The sequence below is a fragment of the Coregonus clupeaformis genome, chromosome 31 (assembly GCF_020615455.1).
Source record: "Coregonus clupeaformis isolate EN_2021a chromosome 31, ASM2061545v1, whole genome shotgun sequence".
NCBI classification, from domain to species: Eukaryota; Metazoa; Chordata; class Actinopteri; order Salmoniformes; family Salmonidae; genus Coregonus; species Coregonus clupeaformis.
The window spans coordinates 15214760-15224264 of NC_059222.1; positions in this window are offsets into that span (position 1 = coordinate 15214760).

The following is a 9505-nucleotide window of genomic DNA, read 5'->3' on the forward strand; positions in this document are numbered from 1 at the left end:
GTATTCCGATTTTAAACACTAGTGTTTACTTTCCTATCATCCTGTTTAGAGTGCATTTAGTCGTTAGAAATATATGTGACTTTCCATACCTTTTATTCAGATCAGTGTTAGGAATGTCTGTCACCTTACCTACATTTCAGCACAACTGAACAGGACATTTGATTCAATAAATCGTTTAAATCGCGTTGTTGTTCCTCGACTGTGTTGAGTTAATTTCATTAACTCTCTGAGTGAAAAAGACGTGGGAGGGGCCACATTATCATATTTCCCAGCATGCTTTGTTGCAGGTTGATTTTTAGAATAGTTTGTTTTAATATACTGTATGTTTCCTTATGCACATTGATTGATTAATTGATCTTATACTATACAAAGATAAATAACTTACATTTTTCTAAACTAATCCAATCTGTAAGGGGTTGGACTTATTGCACCCATTACTGAAATGTTTGTTCCAGTTTTGATTATTTAGGACAGGTAGTCTTGTTTGTTACATCCTTCACCATAGCAGTCATTCTGAGCGCAGGTTAAAATTATTGTATATCCTCCCCCTGGCCGGATATCAATGGGAATTACTAATCACTTCACAAACCAGTGTATTGTGACTTGCAGGTCTGGTGTGGCTCATGATCCAGGATTTTGCGACCACAATGTCGAGCAGGGCTGGGCTGCCCATAAGGCAGGATTAGGCGGCAGATTGGCGAGGGCAGCGTGAGCTAAACTGACCAAGATGCACCTCCAACAACACGTTAAACTGCACATAATTCTGCCCAAAGAAAATGGGCAGAATTTCGCTCAACTGGTGGTATATAGGCTTTTTAGGTGAGCGCTGATACCTTCCTGTGATAAGCAGTGACCACTTTGTCAAAGGCAGGGGCTCAAAATCTTTCATGTCCATTCCCAGTGCGCCTCTCCAGGGTGCTGTTGGAGATGCATCGCTGCAGCGCTCCACCAACATAAAAAATATACCTGACATAAATCATGTAGCAAATATAGCCTATGGTAGAAATAATAGACTATGTGGCCTTTCTGTAGTCTACAGGCTGGAGTTAAAATGTATGACAATGTAATGAGATGGACACTTTTTACATCATGCACGTTTCTCCGATCAAATAGCCTAACCTAAATGGCGCCCAATCAAGTAAAAAATGCACTGACATGTTAACAAACACCATATCTTAAAAACATGACAGGTCAAAGTAAAAGGGACAATATGGAATGGACAATCAGGCTACTCACAACTGCTGTCCAAGAGTTTCACCCCGTGGGCTAAATTGTCATTATCATTGGTTTCAAGTTTGTATCCGTACATTTTTTATGAGCTGATCATAGCAAAACAGAAAATACTTCTGCATTTCCCGCTGTGTAAACATATTTATTCTCATTGCAAATAGGCTCATATTGGGTAGCTGATATTCAGTGCTTAAATAGCCAAATTGTCACAGGAATCAAGACTAATAAAGCCAATACAACTGCCTGTTTTACAAACAAATCAAGTCAAAAACCCACATGGCAGAAACTGTAGGCTACACCCCAGAAAGCACGGACCGACACCAATGTATTTTTAAAGTATTTTTATGGTCCTGTCCGGATCGGCCGGCCATCTCATTTTGGTACAGTCCGGACCGGCCTTGATTTCCACGTCCACGGACGTAGAGTTTTAGTCCGGTCTGGACCAAATCTGAACCAATCATAGACGTCTGGACCAGCCTTGATTTGGTCCAAACATAGATGTCTATAAATGACGTCTTTTCAACTTTAATTCAGAACTGAAAATTAACCTGATTTAAACGTCTGGAAAATACACATTTTCAACTTTCATTCGGAACCAAAAATGAACCTGATTTCTTGAAAATATATATTTTTCAATGTCCGTAAAAAACATATTTAAAACGTTCCGAATTCAGAAACTAAAATGAACCTAACTTTAATGTCTGGATTTTTTTTATTTTAGACTTCTTTTCAAAGTCATTTTTCTTACTGGGACTATTCTAGTTTTGCAGGGAACAGGAGGAGGGCGGATATCTTTTGGGGGCCTAGGGTGGCAGAACAGCCAGAACCGGGTCTGATGTCGAGGATAACTAGGCCAAAACTAAAGGCCTTGTGAAATGTACACTGAAAAAATATATATACGTGACATGCAACAATTTCTAAGAATTTACTGTGTTACAGTTCATATACACTACCGTTCAAAAGTTTGGGGTCACTTAGAAATGTCCTTGTTTTTGAAAGAAAAAGTTTTTAAAAATACCATTAAAATAACATCAAATTGATCAGAAATACAGTGTAGACATTATTAATGTTGTAAATGGCTATTGTAGCTGGAAACTGCTGATTTTTTATGGAATATCTACATAGGCGTACAGAGGCCCATTATCAGCAACCATCAGTCCTGTGTTCCAATGGCACGTTGTATTTGCTAATCCAAGTTTATCATTTTAAAAGGCTAATTGATCATTAGAAAACCCTTTTGCAATTATGTTAGCACAGCTGAAAACTGTTGTGCTGATTAAAGAAGCAATAAAACTGGCCTTCTTGAGACTAGTTGAGCATCTGGAGCATCAGCAATTGTGGGTTCGATTACAGGCTCAAAATGGGCAGAAACAAATAACTTTCTTCTGAAACCCGTCAGTCTATTCTTGTTCTGAGAAATGAAGGCTATTCCATGCGAGAAATTGCCAAGAAACTGGAGATCTCGTACAACGCTGTGTAATACTCCCTTCACAGAACAGCGCAAACTGGCTCTATCCAGAATAGAAAGAGGAGTGGGAGGCCCCGGTGCACAACTGAGCAAGAGGACAAATAAATTAGAGTGTCTAGTTTGAGAAACAAGCGCCTCACAGGTCCTCAACTGGCAGCTTCATGAAATAGTACCCGCAAAACACCAGTCTCAACGTCAACAGTGAAGAGGCGACTCCGGGATGCTGACCTTCTAGGCAGAGTTGCAAAGAAAAAGCCATATCATAATCTTTTCTTTTTATTGGCCAGTCTGAGTAATGGCTTTTTCTTTGCAACTCTGCCTAGAAGGTCAGCATCCCAGAGTCGCCTCTTCACTGTTGACGTTGAGACTGGTGTTTTGCGGGTACTATTTAATGAAGCTACAATAGCCATTTACAACATTAACAATGTCTATACTGTATTTCTGATCAATTTGATGTTATTTTAATGTACAAAAAAATTGATTTTCTTTCGAAAACAAGGACATTTCTAAGTGACCCAATCTTTTGAACGGTAGTGTAAGTAAATCAGTCAATTGAAATAAATTAATTTGGCCCTAATCTATGGATTTCACATTACTGTTGGTCACAGATACCTTTAAAAAATGGTAGGGGCGTGGATCAGAAAACCAGTCAGTACCTGGTGTGACCACCATTTGCCTCATGCAGCGGACACATCTCATTTTCATAGAGTTGATCAGGCTGTTGATTGTGACCTTTGGAATGTTGTCCCACTCCTCTTCAATGGCTGTGCGAAGTTGCTGGATATGTGCAGGAACTGGAACAGGCTGTCGTACACGTCGATCCATAGCATCCCAAACATGCTCAATGGGTGACATGTCTGGTGAGTTTGCAGGCCATGGAAGAACTGGGACATTTTCAGCTTCCAGGAATTGTGTACAGATCCTTGCGATACTTATTTTCCACCATAATTTGCAAATAAATTCATTACAAATCCTACAATGTGATTTTCTGGATTTTCTTTCCTCAATTTGTCTGTCATAATTGACGTGTACCTATGATGAAAATTACAGGCCTCTCTCATCTTTTTAAGTGGGAGAACTTGCACAATTGGTGGCTGACTAAATACTTTTTTCCCCCACTGTATGTGTGGTCATAAAGGGTTGACTTTTAATTTAGTTAACGCATTCACTTAGGCAGTCACTTGGTGAAGGCTTCAGGAATGTAAGTTATTGAATGCAACAACCATGTCCCTGTCACTAACAAACACAGTCATGGGTGTGTATCTCTCACATTCAATTGAAAGGCTTGCTAGGAAATATACAAATATGGCACCCTTTACACCCTTCAGTGTTAAAACAACACCCCCAGTGTTTAGTGTTTAAAACCTAAACACCTTAAACTAGGGCTAGGAATTGACAAGGACCTCACAAGACGATATTATCACGATACTTTGGTGCCGATACGATATGTATTGGGATTTTATTGCGATTTGATGTTCCAAACATTTTGCTCACCATATGTCTGCTGCGGAGGGACAAGAGAGAGCCATGACAAAAAATGTTTTATCAGTCATGGAAATAAAAGTGCTGATTGGCTCCCTATTTAAAAAGAATATGGAGAACAAGTTATGAAGGGAATATACGGGAGTTTTGGTGCAGGTACAGCCAACTAACGCAAAAATAATATCGCAATATTGTCAAAACGATACGATACGATATATCGTCAAAAGAAATATCCCGATATGTAACTGTATCGTTTTTTCCATCATCACTACAATAAACATGTTCATGTGTTTAAAAAGTGTTACAGCAAATAAACATGTTCTGGTGTTTACAATCTAAACACTGTGACGCTTTTACATTGAAATTCTAAATGCCTTGACGCATTTGAAAAGTGTAACAGAAAAGTATTTAGTTATGTGTTCAGATCCTAAACACTTGGTTTTACAGTTTATATACCTACATTTAAAGCATTTAAATTCCCAATTGTTACTCTCGTATACGCTGCCTTAGTTATCAGCTATTCTGTACTGTAGTTATAAATACATAGAATGTATTACTTAAAATCTGAATCACAATATTCACTTAACATTTCCAGTTAGACAACCATAAGAGAATCTTGCCCATATCTTGATAAGAGGCTATAGTTAATGTGGTGTAATTGAAATGGGTGTCCATTACAGATATTATTCTGTGAAGTGTTATCTCAAACATCTTCCTCAGTTATTAGGCCTTCAGGCAGAGGAGTTGGACTGTTACCAGGCAACAGTTGGAAGGGTCTATTCCGGCAATAATGCTCATGTGTTCTACCTTTGTCAATCAAAACTAATTATTTTAAATGTAGTGTTTTACTCCCTCTGTGCAATAACAAAAGAGAGCAGATTCACAGCAGTACCCATTTTGTGTGGTGGTACAATCATGGCTCATTCATTGCATGAATGACAATAACGGGTTCACAACATTTCTTGGAGCTCCATGATAGCCCTTTGTTTGCCATCCCGTGAGTTGTTGACTATAACTCTACATCTTATGAGCTCACTCTGCATACCAGCTGTTGGCATAGAGAGGCTTGGTGAAGTAGCTAGTCATCCATAATAAATCAAAGCCTTACAGATCTCCTCACACATGATGCAACATGGTACTGTGGCCCTATCCATTAAAAGTCTGTGATCTTTTTCTCACTTGATCTAAAGTACTTCAAACACAACTTTGCTGTTGCTTTTGTTGTTGTTTTTGTCAGAAAGTGCTAAAAAGTTAATTAAAATAGAATAGAATTAGACAGGTTAATGCATTCAATAGTTAGTTAAGTGATAATGCCCGAGAAGTCGGTGTTTGGAGGATATATTGGCACGGATGTTGTTCGTCGAGGGCCGGCAAACCGTGCCAATATATCCTCCAAACACCGGTTTCTAGGGCATTATCACTTTTATACAACTTCGAGGGCATTATCACTTTTATACAACGGGTTAGCAACATATTCAAATAATGATTGACATATTTTCATTAACTTTGATTAATTGTATCATACTATTTCATCCTTCCACAAATCTAGGGTTGCTAGAGACGCGACCCAGTCATTCAGTCTTTTTGTTCTGTATCTATGGATGCGACCCAGTCGTTCGTTCTAAATGTTCCATTGCCATACTGGCTGGCAACGTTCTTATCCCTTGCTTGCTAGCTAGCCAACTACAACTAACTTACAGTCACGTCAAAAATTGCAGCCAGAATAACAACAAAGTAGCTGTATTTGCATTTGTTTAAGCTGTTTTCTAGTGGCATTTATTTGGATACATCCATAACAATGAGCTAATGAGGCGCGATCGTGCCTGGCATAGAAAATGTGCTCACTCGTCAGGACACTTGTTCAGAGGAGCTAGCCAACAACACAGCTACAGTAACACAATCACTTCAAACTGAAGCTGGAAAGACTGCAAATTAGCTGCGTTTCATTTGACCTTTATTCAATTTTTTGTTGTTGTTGTATATATCCATTAAAATGATGTCAGCTGATTCATGATTTCGACTGGTTGAGAAACGCTGCCTGCCTGTCTGTCTCGTCCCGACCCCGACATGTTCATTACTATGGGACAGCAAGAGATCGAATTTGAATATTGAAACAATGTTGCAAATGTCTTAGAGACGGACAGCAAGGTTTATACAAATTTCCGCTGTTGAAAACGAAATGTTAGTCTAAAAGAAATGTGAGATAATGTCTAGATGCTTTTTATAGTGGAGATAAACTTTATAAATTGCCTGGATGGGCTGATGAGACAGTGGATTGTCGCAGTCAGATGGAACAGAGTACATAGGCATTTTAATGTCATAGATTTAGCCGGTGGCAATTTGTGGAATAGACACCGGCTGGAATGCGGTTTTAACCAATTAGCATTCAGGATTAGACCCACCCGTTGTATAATTCTTTATACGTACTGATTGTATGAGGAGGTGTCTTGAAAGATAAAAATAGTGTAAAAGTATAATGGGTCCTAGTCAACCATGAATAATAGAATGTGTGCTCATGAAGCATAGTGTCTTTTCCTTCCTGATCGTCCACTGTCTCTCTCTGACGCCACACACGCACACGTACACGCACACACACACGCACACACACACTTAAAACATGCCCCAGGCATACAAAGTGGAACATAGTGTTTTCTCCCTTTAGATCTTCCACTGTCTCTCTCTGAAGCACGACACACACACACACACACACACACACACACACACACACACACACACACACACACACACACACACACACACACACACACACACACACACACACACACACACACACACACACACACACACACACACACACACACACACTTAAAACATGCCCCAGGCATACAAAGTGGAACATAGTGTTTTCTCCCTTTAGATCTTCCACTGTCTCTCTCTGACGCACGCACACACACACACACACACACACACACACACACACACACACACACACACACACACACACACACACACACACACACACACACACACACACACACACACACACACACACACACACACACACACACACACACAATGTTTGAAAGAGAAGGAACATGAACCATGACATAATCATGTAATCAAGTTAGATGACTTATGGATCATGCTAGATGATCTACGACATGTTTTAGAGGAAGGTCAACTTCTTTCAATAGTTTCCTGTGTTCCGGCAGATCAAACTGAATGACGCTGAACATGTTGTTCTCAGTTCAAATTGAGTTCAAGGAACCTGTGTGGAAAAGTGATTTAGGATACTCAATAAACTTCATAACAACAAATTCAAAATGTCTTTATTTTACACTAGAACATCCTCATAAATGGAGTTCCCAGCATTGTCTTATTCCATTTTGTCTGCTACTGAAATAAAATATTCATTTTACAAACTCACAACAGCAGTTGTTGGCACCCACCCAGTTTCATGTTCTCTCCTCAATTCTTTTGAACTTTTTAATACTAGATATTTATCACACATACTTTGAACAAAGCTTTTAGGGTTCTTATGTTATTCTCATTACAGTATTATATAATTTACTAAGGTGTTATGTCAGACCATTTAAAGTAAATTAAATCTATTTTCATTAAATGATCACTTTGTCCAAGTTATAGAAAAAGCTATCTTCAAAAGTTGGTCTTCAACCATGTAGACAAGATTTACAATTTATCTGTGATTACTTCTTCCTTCTACACAAACTGGGACACTACAGTTTTAAATTACAAGGGTTGATAGCTACTGTTTGTCGGTCTGCAGTGTTATAGCTTTACCATGCATCACACAACCCCTTTGGTAATATTCTGCTCTGGGTTCTCATTATCACAGGTTAAGTCCAGCAGGAGCAGCAGTCCTGGAAATGGAGTTTGTGTTTGTGCTAACAGGCTTTCCATGTTCACGGTTCACAGAAAACACAGCACAATGCTCTTGTTGCCACATTAATCTGGTCACCTGCTTTTAACACCCTTTGAGATGAATATATTTCGGAATTTGGTTGGATGACCAATTAGATGCTAAAATAATTCTGGTGCCATTTCTTTAGTTTCCATGGTGAACGTGACGAGGGTGACAGAGTTCAGATCACAGCTTGACATTCTTCCATTCCACATTGTTCCAAACAATCTGCAGACTGTTCTGAGTTTGCTCATCTTGGACATACTCCTTTCCGTTGAAGTAAATATTTAGCTCTCAAACACTTGCACACTCAATTACACAAATGAAAGGCTGGCGTAATGACTAGATTATATGTCATATTCATTGTCTAAATACTGTCAAACATTTCATACAACAGACTAACAGACCAGCAGTGACCTTGCATAAAATCTCCTCAACTTCCTTGTTTTTAAACTCTATTCTTCCTCTATTTCAACCAACTAAATGGTGTTGCAAAAGTTGTATTGCTATTTTTATTGTTTCCCCACCTACAGTATATTATGGGACAGTAATGGGAACCAGCACTTCAGAATGCTTCCTTTACATGTAGGATACTGTATAGTATAACCATAGGTCAGTATGTATAGGACCCTGCCTTGCTGCAGTGGTAGACTAATTGAAGTGTTTTTCCCTGGTGGGTGCATCAATCTTCAGTGTTCTCTTTTGCCACTGCTGTGCTACCTGGTTGCGAACATTGAATCCAGAGCTCATCTACAACAGACAGACCAGGGAAAGAGGAAGCTGCACTTCAGAGTGTTCGATGGGCAGAAGAGACTGCACACTCTGCACTGCTTAGAGAAACAATCATTTGGATCTAATGGATGGTCAGTCCTTCCATCCATAGCCCTGTCTATGAATTTGAGTGTGGTTACATTTCTCTAACCCCATTCCTCAGTGTTCACCAAAACAGTGGCGGGATGGCCGCTTTGCTGTTGTTTGACATGCAGATGGCCTTTTTATTGATAGATAATTATTGCAGTATTGCTATTATGCATTCATGACTTGCACAATGGCTAAATGCGTCTTTGTCTGATTATTTCAATCTTTAGCTCAATGTCATAGGAATTAATCTCATGCCCTTGAGATACCGCCTGGTCCCAGGCAAGATGATATGAATTAAAATGAAGTCTTTGGATTATTCATTATTTAAGATTACAGTAATACAGGGAGTTAAGTTATTCAACAACAAAGAATGAAAGCTTTGTAGGCAATATTATGGACAGCAACCACAGAACAGACGCAAATCAAAGGGAACTGGCAACCTAATCTGGCCAACTGTACCAATAAGATTAAGTGGATTGGGTCCCTGATCAGCCTGTCAGCCTTGTACTTAGACTAAACTCACATATGTAATTTTTCGTATCACAACAACCAGATGAGTGATGATAATGTTGTTCTGGTTG